This window comes from Canis lupus, chromosome X, assembly GCF_011100685.1.
Source record: "Canis lupus familiaris isolate Mischka breed German Shepherd chromosome X, alternate assembly UU_Cfam_GSD_1.0, whole genome shotgun sequence".
In the NCBI taxonomy this organism is placed as follows: Eukaryota; Metazoa; Chordata; class Mammalia; order Carnivora; family Canidae; genus Canis; species Canis lupus.
Window position 1 is genome coordinate 50089315 of NC_049260.1, and position 13780 is coordinate 50103094.

General features: G+C 38.3%; 1 protein-coding gene and 1 pseudogene across 1 annotated transcript in view; one reads left to right on the plus strand and one right to left on the minus strand.

Moving 5' to 3' along the window:
• The window catches only part of LOC119868302, a 53179-nt pseudogene extending 51293 nt beyond the window's left edge, over positions 1 to 1886 (minus strand).
• The window catches only part of ZC3H12B (zinc finger CCCH-type containing 12B), a 603410-nt gene continuing 590679 nt past the window's right edge, over positions 1050 to 13780 (plus strand). The window contains exon 1 of the mRNA XM_038587576.1: positions 1050 to 1511. The gene's annotated coding sequence lies outside the window, so the exon portion shown is untranslated. The remainder of the gene's footprint in view (positions 1512 to 13780) is intronic.

A 13780-nucleotide genomic window follows, 5' to 3' on the forward strand; every position in this document is an offset into this window, starting at 1 on the left:
CTTCAATGTTCATTAATGGAGGGTTTACACAGAATTCTTCCCCAGAGGAAACTTGGGAAAATATATTGAAGGACTTTATAATCTAGATGTATCTCAAAAACTGCAGGGACTGGTCTATGGCTAGGTGCTCAAAGAGGAATGGAAAGGAGCTATAGCCAGAAAAATAGAGGCAAGATCTTAGGAGACCTTGAATACTAAGCTAGGGAGTTTGTACTTTATCCTTTATTTTATATAAGCAATGAAATCAACTTAAACATAGCTCTAATTTTTACTGAGTGCTTATTCTGGTGCCAGAGTAAGTTGTATATGTTAAGTGCTCTACATGCACTCTCATTTAGTCCTCTTAACTATTCCATAGGTACTATAATAATCCCCATTTTACAGATGAAGAAACAAATTTAGAGAAGTGTTTGGCTCAAGGAAACATAGCTAGTCAGTGGTGGGGCAGAAATTCAAAACTCGCTCTAACTCCAAAGCCCTTCTCTAAACCAGAGGAAAGTGAGAGTAGATTTCTGTTTAACAAAGACCACCCTGATAGAAGTATGAGAACGGATTGTAGAAAGACAAATGTAAAGGCAGGGAGACCAGAGAGGATGCTGTAGCAGTAGTATAGAACTATTAGGCCCTATTAAGGGACTTCTCCTTTAACTACCAGAATTATGCAGATGAGTGACACGGTCAGGGGAGTTTATTTTAAAAATTCCTCTGCAAGCCCTTGTTAAAAATGGATCGGAGAAGGCAAGATTAAAGAATAAGTTGGGAGGTTGTTGGATTGTCACTCTCAAGCACCAGAAACCTGTCCAGGGGTCAGGGGATTGCCGTATTCTAAGTCCAGCCTCTTCCATTTGCACCGCATGTTGCACCTTTCCCCACCTCATCTGTGCCTTGACTCCCCTCCATCCAGGATCTAGGAAGTGGGCTTTTGCGCACTTCTGTAGGTCTTAGACTGAGCCCAGACAGAGGCGCCAGCGGTGGCGGCGGTCGCCGGCGGGGGTGGGACGCATGCGCGCGGTTGCTAGGCGACGGCAGTTGGGGCGCCTTGGCTCTAACGGCGCTGGGGTTGTGTGTGTAGGCAGCGGCGCCAGAGGAGGAGGAGCACGAGGATGCAGCTGCGACCGCGGCCCCGAGAGGGAGCCGCCGCTGCTCTGTGGCCGCGGGGGCTGAGGGACAGGAATCAGGCCTGGGGTCGGGTCGCTGAGGGGACTGAGGGTGGCGGTCCCGCCGGAGCTCGGGCCTAGTAGGGGCCGCTGGGCGAGGGCCTCCCCCCGTGTCTCCCCTCGCCCCTCCACGTCGATGGTGGTGAAGTTGGCGGCGCCAGGGAGCGCAAGGCACCAGGCTGCCTCCTTTGCACTCAGCTCCTCCTGGAGTGCATCTCTGGCACCGGCTCACCGACACCTGCGCCGCCCTCTCCTCTTGCCCGCTGAGCCCACCCCTGGCAGCGGGCGAGGGAGGGGCTCCCCTGCAGGGCCTGTGTCCAGCAGGGCGACGACGGGGACCATAGGAGAGTAGGGGTGAGTAGTGGCACCGCACTCGCCTGGTGCTGGGGCGCCTTTCCGGCCTCCGGCCCGGCAGGCGACCAACGCGCTGGTTTCTCCTGCAGAAGCTTTTAATGCCTCTCCCACATCTGCTCGCGGCTCCCTATGTCCTTCGAGGTAGTTTTCCTTCTAAAAACCAACACTCTCTGGTCTCAAGCTTGGCATCCAGGAATTGGGGGGTTTAAGGCCTGGCTTTGCTTCTTAGATGCCATAGATGCTGATGATTCTATGTACGGTTGCGCAGCCTGGTCCCTGTTTCTGGGACAGACTTTATCAATACTGTTCTTACCCCTTTTCTGTCACCTTTGCTCTCAAAGGATTCAGTCTGACCACAGGCTTCTCAAGGGCCATTTCTCAGACCATTGTCTCTCCATGCCTCAAAGCTTGAATGGGCAGAAGGCCTGACCTCTTTTCAGTTATCCTGATACTCCTGTGCTGAGAGCTCCTGAAAGCCACGTTCCTGGCTTCTGACTCCTGACATGTAACAGTTAGGAAGTCGGTACTTACATTAAATAATAATAATAATAATAATAATAATAATAAAACACACACTCCACTTGACTTCCAAAGTGGCATCAAACTTGAAGAGAAGTAGACAGTGACTGATTGATAACAGAGGAAACAGGTTTTATGAAACTAACTACTCTTCAGCCAGAATGACATAACTTCTTTTTAAGTAAATATGATGAAACTTAAAGTGTCCCTAATAAAAACACGAATGTATTATGATCTCTATGTTCTTCTTGGGGTTTCCAGCAATTGAGAATAGTTGCTTCCAAAAAACATGGCTACGAGGGACCTGAAGTGATGGACAGGACGATTAGAAGAAAATCTAAAGTTATAAGATACTTTTGGAAAATTAGCAATATTATCTGAGTAGTGAAGTTGTTTCTTTAAAACCAAATGGTTGAAAAAAAATCGCAGTTCACAGTTGACCCTTTCCAAATGTGGACTGAGTTTAGATTAATTAGTATTCCTTCTTTTATTTGGCCCTTTCCCTCCCTACTAGTTTTTAAGCTATTTCATGTTTCTTTTTATTAGAAAAAGAGTAAAGAAGTAAAAAAGAAGTGCAGTATTAAAAAGGATAAATTTAATTTTGGGTAAGTGCCTTTAAGCTAAATATTTTTAAAATGATATACATGCTATTTGTGATTAGATAACTTTCTCTAGTGAATCAGTCAAGACGATAGTTTTGAGTAACATGCAGCTTTCATGTTTGAGTTTCCTCTGGATATGGTTTAAAGCACAATATAATTCTAGTATCACTGCAAAATAATCCTGGACCTCAGTGAATATTTTATGTTGTTGTTGGTGGTGGTTGTGGTGGTAGTGGTGAATTGGCAAATTGACATGCTTCCAGTTGCTAGATTCCAGAGTTAGGGATCTTTTGTTTTGGAAAAGCTCTTGATCAAAACAAGCCTGAACCTTTTGAAATAAAATGTACCATGTGGATACTCACAGTTCATCTTCACATACTTTTAGAACCAGGCAGTAACTTGGATCCCATTTTGAATTTGATTTTAATGAATATGGTTATAAAGTTTCCACATACTCAAGAGTATTTACTTAGCATGTCATAACCATATTATAAGATAATATTAACATTTCATTTTACAGGTACAGCAAAACACTTGGCCAGTGAACTCTGGAATGAATTAGGTGTTTTTTAATTAATTGATTTTCAAAAGCTTTTATTTTCTAGCTTCACTGAGTGCTCATTACTATACTAGTTATTGTGGAGAATAGAAAAGAAACAGGCCCCAAGAGTTAAACTGCTTACCTCCTATAGATATCATGGTAAACAATTAGAACAAAGAGGATAAGAACTAAAATGATTATAGAGTAAAAGAAGAGCTTTGGAGCTGCTGTTTGAGAAGTCTTAGAATTAGATTTTGTTGGAAGGTGGAGGAGTTCAGCATAGCATGAACTGAGGCACTTAATTTTCTTATCTTTGTGAATATAACTCTCTTGAATAAACCTGTGTCATTAGTGGGCACAGTTTTTATGATAAATTATATACTAAATCAATAAATTAATACTAAATTTTTCAAGTGTGCATACTATAGAAGGCAGACTTAAAATAATCATGCTATTTCTTGGGGCAAGTGAAAATTTTTTTAAAGCAGATATAGATAGAGTATTAGGTTCACATATTTTTATCACCTGCACATTTTCACTATCTCCTAATATAGTTATAATCTAAGTACTTTGTATAGGACAGATCTGATTAATACAACTTTAGATTATAATATTCTCCAAGACTATTTCTTGATAAATTAAGTTAGGAAATTCCATAAGCAACATTAATTTTGGCCCATTAACTATATGATAGCTTAGTTTTTAGTACTGTTAATTAATAATATTTTTATTATTTTTTGAAAACTGAAGGAAGTATGCCAGAGACCTACAAATTGATGTCTGTTGAAGTTATAATATAATGCTATTAATAATGCTTGTGTTAATAATTGGCTGTGTTAATAATTGGACACCTGGATGGCTCAGTGGTTGAGCATCTGCCTTCGGCTCAGAGTGTGATCCTGGAGTCCCGGGATCAAGTCCCATATCAGGCTCCCTGCATTGAGCCTGCTTCTCCTTCTGCCTGTGTCTCTGCCTCTCTCTTTCTGTGTCTCTCATGAATAAATAAATAAAATCTTTAAACAAAAATTGGCAACTCATGTCAGTATTTAAACTGCAGTTATAAACCTCAGTAAAACTTATTTTATTGCTTTTCTAACCACTTTCTGCTGTGTTGAGAATTAGCTGTATAACTAATAGTCTTCATGGTTTTAGTCAACCATCACAAGTTGATGTTTGTATATAGGAAAGTAACAATAAGAAAATGTGCTATGATTATTATGTCAAAAGAGAGATATGCCCCCCCCCCCGAAAGTCAAAGAATTCTCCAGTTAATTCACAGATTTACTCTAAGGAACAATATACCCAAACTTGACATTTTTTGAAGCTTCTATACACCATCTTACACTTTTCATTTGGTATCTTTGCTACCAACATAGTCTTTTCTGATTATAGGTATTAGTAACAAATGTTAATTCACAGTAGCTAATAATTTTGACAAATATAATTGTTGTTTTTAGCATTCTGTAGTTAGGATGTCAGGTATTAGCTAAAAAACAAAACAAAACACAAGTTATTAGAGAACAGAATAGTCCACAAGACATAGTCAATGAATATTGGATCATTGGAAATTAATTAGTTAACAGATAGTAAAACATATTCAGAAAGAGAACTGGTAAATTTAAATGATGGGGGAACTGCTGAGAAAATTAAAATTACCTTGTATATCAACTTCTATTAAATTACTATGGTAATTTAAAGCAGGTAAACATCTTATGTAAATTGCTAAATCTCAGTGTTGGCTGCATGTGAAATAGGGTAAGAGATTGTCAATTACCCTTACTATATAATAGGAAACTTTCAATATTTTTACCATATAACTGAGTCTGGAGGGAGAGCAGCATTATGCTGAGTACCAAAGGTGTATCCGTAAGTTAAAATTTTCTATCAGTATGCATTTTTAACAGTGTTATATTCCTAAATATGATATTTATTACATTAAAAGCTTGAAATTTTTACCAGATGAGCACATCTCTAGATTTTATTATGAAAGCTTATGCGAAAAATGGCTTTTACCCAATAGTTCTTTTTGGATCACATTTCCCTGGAACATAATCTTTTTCACAAGGTGAAAAATATTAACAGCCGATTCAATGTAGGAAAAAAAGTGGAGAGTTGAATTCTTTCCTAAAGAATGGTACCTACAAACAAAATAAATAAAACATATCCTTCATATATAAGTTCTAAAGTAATATTCACAAGAACTGCTTTATACCCAATTATTGTTTTCAATATCATATCTTGATTATAAATTGTTAACTGTCTTTGGACTGATGGCACTCAAAAGTTCCCCTGTGGTCTGATTCATTCTTATTTTCCTAATGACAAATACACCTCAGGTATTTGATGATAAGAGTTCATTACTGAAATATAAGCTTTTTGTAGCAGTTTTTAAAATGCAATAAATATTAACTGAAAACCTCAAGTTAAATTTTGACACGATTTGTAATGAGAAAAATGGGTGTTTTTAAACAATCTTGATTAAAACTATTGCATACTAAATATTAGTATCTCCATAAAATTTCAAAGCCTTGAATTATATATCTCACTATGTTCACTTTCTAGACTTCATTTCCACTTTTTCCAATAAAGGTGGATATTGGCTTGTTCTGACTGGCACTTCTGAGATACTTCTCTGACCCTTACATGAATTTTACAAAATATATTTATATTTTTGAAGTCCTTTAGGAAAGATTTTCTGTCATAGTCTAAAAAACTGAATCCATGTCAGATAAACTACATTTTCTTAAATAAACTACATTTGAGACTGGATCATTTGAATGGAAGTCGTAAGATGACAACTAATCCATATTATTTTAAAATATTGTGTCTAACTTAGTCAATTTTTGAATTACTAGATTAAAAATAATTATTTTTATTTTAAATTCAAAACTAGTTAATATATAAGGTGTGACATGAGTAGTAAGTTTGATTCCACAGATCATACATAAACCATTCTTATTATTTGCTCCTTGACCTTTGTTGGGCATTTAATTGTTCTTGTTGAGTTTAGTTTCTAAATGTGCACACAGATCTTTTTTTTTTCCACACAGATCTTTATATTCCCTTTCTCTCTGTACTTTCAAGGCTAACATTAACTGGATTGTTTTGCTTATTATTAATAGGTTTAATTATCATGGATTGTATTAATTTTGCTGCCAAATTAGTTCAGATACCTGTGATTCCATAGAAGAAAAAAAGTAGAGGTATAAGAAAAATGGGTTTTAGATTTTACATGTTTACATTTTTTTCTTAATTTGCAATAACTTTGGGATGCCTGGATGGCTCAGCGGTTAAGCTCTGCTTTTGGTTCAGGGCCTGATCCTGGAGTTCAGGGATCAAGTCCCTCATCCGGCTTCCTGCATGGAGCCTGCTTCCCCTTCTGCCTATGTCTCTGCCTCTCTCTCACTCTGTGTCTCTCATAAACATATAAATAAAATCCTTTTTAAAAATTTCAGGGATCCCTGGGTGGTGCAGCGGTTTAGCGCCTGCCTTTGGCCCAGGGCACGATCCTGGAGACCCCGGATCGAATCCCACGTCAGGCTCCCGGTGCATGGAGCCTGCTTCTCCCTCTGCCTGTGTCTCTGCCTCTCTCTCTCTCTCTGTGACTATCATAAATAAATAAAAGTTAAAAAAAATAAAAATTTCAGTAATTTTAGTAGAATAAGTATAAAGTGGTTGATGTTATGAATTTTAGAATATTTCTTTTGTATTGCAGTTTTTATGACTTTCTTGTACATGCAGTAACCAGAATTAGTCTAACAAAGTATTACCCTTAAAGATCTTGTTTTAACAAATATGTGAGAATTATTTGTAGTTAGTATATCTATGAATTATATGTAAAGAAATATTTCTTTTTTTAAAGAAATATTTCTAAGGTATTTAAAGATGCTTAGAAGCATTTTTTCTTTGCGATCTTGTTTATATTATTTTTTGAAAGATTTTATTTATTCATGAGAGACAGAGAGAGAAAGAGAGAAAGAGAGAGAGAAGCAGAGACACAGGAAAAGGGAGAAGCAGGCTCCATGCAGGGAGCCTGATGTGGGACTCGATCTGGTGTCTCTGGGATCACCCTCTGAGCCAAAGGTAGATGCCCAACCGCTGAGCCACCCAGGACTCCCTCTTGTTTATACTATTAATTTGCTTATAGCAAACTCTTTTTTTTTAAATATTATCATTTTATTTTATTTTTTTTAAATTTTTTATTTATTTATGATAGTCACAGAGAGAGAAAGAGAGAGAGGCAGAGACACAGGCAGAAGGAGAAGCAGGCTCCATGCACCGGGAGCCTGATGTGGGATTCGATCCTGGGTCTCCAGGATCGCGCCCTGGGCCAAAGGCAGGCGCCAAACCACTGCGCCACCCAGGGATCCCATTAGCAAACTCTTTGTTCATAAATAATACTAAGGTCAATTTAATCTCAGCCCCTGTCTGAATTATCTCATATCTCAAATTCTGAAGCAGTGGGATCCAAATGATAGTACAACAAAATTTCCTTAATTCAGGCTCCACTAGCCAACATTTGTTATAGCCTGGATATAGTAATTATGCTAAAAATATATATTCTGTAGAGTGCCAAATCCATGCTGGTGATGGATTGCACTCCACAGGAGAAGTAGCTAGAGCCTTACATAAGACGTTAGGAAATGTCAGAGCTTCTTTACTGGCTATGAAAGTGTTGCCAGGTGAACTGGGAGGCCCCAGGTCCTGAGGCCATCCCAAAGATGTTGCCAAAGGTTCTTGGTCTCATCGGGAGAAAAAACTCAAGGACAGACACAATCCAGTAGACAATTGACATGGATGGGAAAAATTATTAAAACAAAGGTACATTCTCAACATGTGAGAGCCAGCAAAAGAAATGAGAGAGAGAAAGATAGAGAATTGCAACCTGGAGGTAAGGTGTCTATCTTATATTGACAGTTGTTAACAAGGATAGGGAATATTCATTACTTGTTCGGGGGAGGGGGATTTCTTGGAATAAGGGTTTTCAGTCTTTTCTTATTTGGTCAAGAGTGTTGGGTCTACTTTGACAGCCATCTTGATCCTGTCTTGTTTGATCCAACTTCTTGTGGCTTTGTTGTGGAGTGCTGCCAGAACAGTCCTCTGACTTTCTTCATAACTAGCCCTGGCTTCCTCTTTGCTGGCCTCCAAGCCTCCTGTTATAACCTAACTAACTGCCTGTAACAAAAGCACTGATACTGAATTAAAATAAGTGCTAAGAGGAATAAAGGTAGGCACCACTAGGTTTTATGTATTTTAAAATGTCTTCTAAGTGCTGCATTAAGCATATGAGGATTAGATTGCTTAAATTTTTTAAAGATTTCATTTCTTTATTCATGAGAGACACACAGAGAGAGGCAGAGACATAGACAGAGGGAGAAATAGGTTCCTTGCAGGGAGCCCGATGCGGAACTCGATCCCTTGACTTGGGATCATACCCCGAGCTGAAGGCAGATGCTCAATTGCTGAGGCACCCAGGTGTCCCAAGGATTATATTATTAATTGCAATGGGCTTCTTAGAAGAGAACGGATTTAAACATCAGTAAGTAATGTAAGCAAAATCGGGACAATAGTTATGTTGAACTACTCTCTGACGTTTTAAAACCTGTAATTTCAATATTATTTGCATGTAAATTCTGTGCACTTATAAGAATAAAATTTCATCAGCATAAGAAAGTGAAATAAGTGTGCACTGAAAGTTACACTGAATAGTCTTGATATTTTTTAATTTAAATTCAATTAGCCGGGATCCCTGGGTGGCGCAGCGGTTTGGCGCCTGCCTTTGGCCCAGGGCGCGATCCTGGAGATCCGGGATAGAATCCCACGTCGGGCTCCCGGTGCGTGGAGCCTGCTTCTCCCTCTGCCTGTGTCTCTGCCTCTCTCTCTCTCTCTGTGTGTGACTATCATAAATAAATAAAGAAAAAAAAATAAATTCAATTAGCCAACAGATAATACATAGTTTTCATGTAGTGTTCTATAATAGATAATTTTCGTATAACACCCAGTGTTCATCACATCACATGCTCTCTTTAATGCCCATTACCAATTACCCCATGCCCCCATTAACCTCCTCTCTAGCAACTCTGCATTTTTTTCCCTATGGATAAGAGTCACTCATGATTTATCTCCCTCTCCAAAGACTTCCCATTCAGTTTTCCCTCCCTTCCACTATGATCCTCTGCTCTGTTTCTTATATTACACATATGAGTGAAACCGTATGATTATTGTTTTTCTCTTGTTTGTTTCTGATTAACGTATTTCACTCAGCATGGTACCCTCCAGTTCTAGCCACGTTGATATAAATGGTAAGTCTACATCTTTTCTGATGGTTGAGTAATATTCCATTCCACCGTATCTTCTTTATCCATCATCTGTCAATGGACATCTTGGGTCTTTCCACAGTGTGGCTATTGTGGACATTGCTGCTAGAAGCATCGGGGTGCAGGTGTCCCGGCGTTTCATTGCATCTGTATCTTTGGGGTAAATCCCCAGCAGTGCAATTGCTGGGTCGTAGGGCAGGTCTATTTTTAACTCTTTGAGGAACCTCCACACAGTTTTCCAGAGTGGCTGCACCAGTTCACATTCCCACCAACAGTGTAAGAGGGTTCCCTTTTCTCCACAACCTCTCCAACATTTGTTGTTTCCTGCCTTGTTAATTTTCCCCATTCTCACTGGTGGGAGGTGGTATCTCATTGTGGTTTTGATTTGTATTTCCCTGATGGCAAGTGATGCACAGCATTTTCTCATGTGCATGTTGGCCACGTCTATGTCTTCCTCTGTGAGATTTCTCTTCATGTCTTTTGCCCATTTCATGATTGGATTGTTTGTTTCTTGGGTGTTGAGTTTGATAAGTTCTTTATAGATCTTGGAAACTAGCCCTTTATCTGATACATCATTTGCAAATATGTTCTCCCATTCTGCAGGTTGTCTTTTAGTTTTGTTGACTGTATCCTTTGCTGTGCAAAAGCTTCTTATCTTGATGAAGTCCCAACAGTTCATTTTTTCTTTTGTTTCTTTTGCCTTCGTGGATGTATCTTGCAAGAAATTACTGTGGCCGAGTTCAAAAAGGGTGTTGCCTGTGTTCTCCTCTAGGATTTTGATGGAATCTTGTCTCACATTTAGATCTTTCATCCATTTTGAGTTTATCTTTGTGTATGGTTAAAGAGAATGGTCTAGTTTCATTCTTCTGCATGTGGATGTCCAATTTTCCCAGCACCATTTATTGAAGAGACTGTCTTTCTTTCAATGGATAGTCTTTCCTCCTTTATTGAATATTAGTTGACCATAAAGTTGAGGGTCCACTTCTGGATTCTCTAATCTGTTCCATTGATCTATGTGTCTGTTTTTGTGCCAGTACCACAGTGTCTTGATGACCACAGCTTTGTAGTACAACCTGAAATCTGGCATTGTGATGCCCTCAACTATGGTTTTCTTTTTTAAAATTCCCCTGGCTATTCGGGGTCTTTTCTGATTCCACACAAATCTTAAAATAATTTGTTCTAACTCTCTGAAGAAAGTCCATGGTATTTTGATAGGGATTGCATTAAACGTGTAAGTTGCCCTGGGTAACATTGACATTTTCACAATATTAATTCTGCCAGTCCATGAGCATGGAATATTTTTCCATCTCTTTGTGTCTTCCTCAATTCCTTTCAGAAGTGTTCTATAGTGTTTAGGGTATAGATCCTTTACCTCTTTGGTTAGGTTTATTCCTAGGTATCTTATGCTTTTGGGTGCTATTGTAAATGGGATTGACTCCTTCATTTCTCTTTCTTCAGTCTCATTGTTAGTGTATAGAAATGCATGTGCCCCTTCAAATCACTATGTTTGTATCTTTGGGGTACATACCTAGTAGTGCAATTGCCAGGTTGTTAGATAGCTCTATTTTTAAATTCTTAAGGAACTTGCATACTGCTTTCCAGAGTGGCTGTACCAACTTGCATTCCCACCAACACTGTAAGAAGGTTCTCTTTTCTCCTCATTCTCACCAACATTTGTTAGTTCTTGTCTTGTTAATTTTAGCCATTCTGACTGGTGTGAAGTGGTATCTCATTGGGGTTTTGATTTGTATTTCGATGATGCCAAGTGATGTGGAACATTTTTTTTCACATGTCTGTTGGCCATTTATATGTCTTCTTTGGAGAAATGTCTGTTCATGTCTTCTACTCATTGTTGACTGGATTATTTGTTTTGGGGTGTTGAGTTTGATAAGTACTTATAGATTTGAATACCAGCACTTTATCTGATATGTCACTTGCATATATATTCTCTGATTCCATAGGTTGCCTTTTAATTTTGTTGACTGTTTCATTTGCTCTGCAGAAGCTTTTTCTCTTGATGAAGTCCCAATAGTTCATTTTTTATTTTGTTTCCCTTGCACCCAATTGGAGACGTGTCTAGCAAGAAGTTCCTTAGGCAAAGGTAAAAGAGGTTGCTGCTGGTGTTCTCCTCAAGGAATTTGTTGAGTTCCTGTCTCTTATTTATTTATTTATTTATTTTAAAATTTTATTTATTTATTCATGGCAGACAGAGAGAGAGAGAGAGAGAGAGAGAGGCAGAGACACAGGCAGAGGGAGAAGCATGCTCCATGCAGGGAGCCTGACATGGGACTCGATCCAGCGTCTCCAAGATCACACCCCAGGCTGAAGGTGGCGCTAAACCGCTGGGCCACTGGGGCTGCCCCCTGTCTCGTATTTAGATCTTTCATTTTGAATTTGTTTTAGTGTAGGGTGTAAGAAAATGGTGCAGTTTCATTCTTCTATATGTAGCTGTCCAATTTTTCCAGCACCTTTATTGAAGAGACTGTCCTTTTCTCATTGGATCTTTTATCCTGCTTTATCAGAGATTAGTTTAGGGTCCATTTCTGGATTCTCTATTCTGTTCCATTGATCTACGTGTCTGTTTTCATGCCAGTACCATTCTGTCTTGATGATTACAGGTTTGTAATCTAGCTTGGAGTCCAGCATTGTGGTGCCGCCAGCTTCGGTTTTCTTTTTCAACATTCTCCTGGCTATTTGAAGTCTTTTCTGGTCCCATACAAATTTTAGGATTATTTGTTCCAACTCTGAAAATTGTGGATGATATGTTGATAGGGATTGCATTGAATGTGTAGATTGTTCTGGGTACCATAGATATTTTCACAATATTTATTCATTTATACATGAGCATGAAATATTTTTCCATTTCTTGTGTCTTCCTCAATATCTTTCATAAATATACTGTAGTTTTTAGAGTACAGATCTTTTATTTCTTTGGTTAGGTTTATTCCTAAAAATCTTGTAGTGCCTGGTGCAATTGTAAATAGGATCAGTTTCTTAATTTCTCTTTCATCAGTCTTATTGTTAGTGTATAGAATGCAACTGATTTCTGTGCATTGGTTTTATATCCTGCCACATTGCTGAATTGCTGTATGAGTTCGAGAAATTTTGAAGTGAAGTCTTTTGGGTTCTCAACAAACAGTATCATGTCATCTGCAAATGACTTCTTTGCCAATTTGAATGCCCTTTATTTCTTTTTGTTGTCTGCTTAGGCTAGGACTTCTAGTACTATGTTGAACAACAGTGGTGAGAGTGAGCATTCCTGTCATGTTCCTGACCCTAGGGGAAAAGCTATTAGTATTTTCCCATAGATAATAATATTCCCTGAAGGCTTTTTGTGTATGGTTTTTATGATACTGAGTTATGCTTCCTCTATCCCTACACTATGGAGAGTTTTAATCAAGAAAGGATGCTGTATTTTGTCAAATGCTTTTTCTGCATCAGTTGAGAGGATCATATATGGGTTTTGTCCTGTCTCTTGTTAATGTTATGTATCACAATGAGTGACTTTTGGATGTTGAATGAACCCTGCAACCCAGCAATAAATCCCATCTGGTCATGGTGAATAATCCTTTTAATGTACTGTTGGATCCTATTGGCTAGTAACTTGGTGAGAATTTTTGCTTCCATGTTCAATAGAGATACTAGGCTGTAATTCTTTTTGATGGGGTCTTTATCTGGTTTTGGGATCAAGCAAATGGTATTCTCATAGAACAAGCTTGGAAGTTTCCCTTCCCTTTCTATTTTTTGAAACAGCTTCAGAAGAATAAGTATTATTTCTTCCTTAAATGTTTGTTGGAATTCCCCTGGGAAGCCATTTGGCTTGGACTCTTGTTTTTTGGGAGGTTTTTTATTACTGCTTCACTTTCCTTGCTAGTTATGGGTCTGTTCAGGATTTCCATTTATTCCTCTTTCAGTTTTGGTAGTTTATAAGTTTCTAGGAATTTATCCATTTCTTCCAGATTGCCTAATTTGTCGGCATATAGTTCCTCATAATATGTCCCTAAAATTGTGCTTCCTTTTTATTGGTCATGATCTCTCCTTTTTCATTCATGATTTTATTAATTTGCTTCTTTTCTCTTTTTTTGGTAAGTTTTTCTAGGGGCTTATTGATTTTATTAATTTTTTCAAAGAACCAGCTTCTAGTCTTGTTGATCATGTTTACTGTTCTTCTGCTTTCTATTTCTGTGTATTCTGCTCTAATCCTTATTATTTCCCTTCTCCTTCTTGGTTTAGGCTTTATTTGCTATTCTTTCTCTAGCTCCTTTAGATGTAAGATTAGCTTGTTGTTTG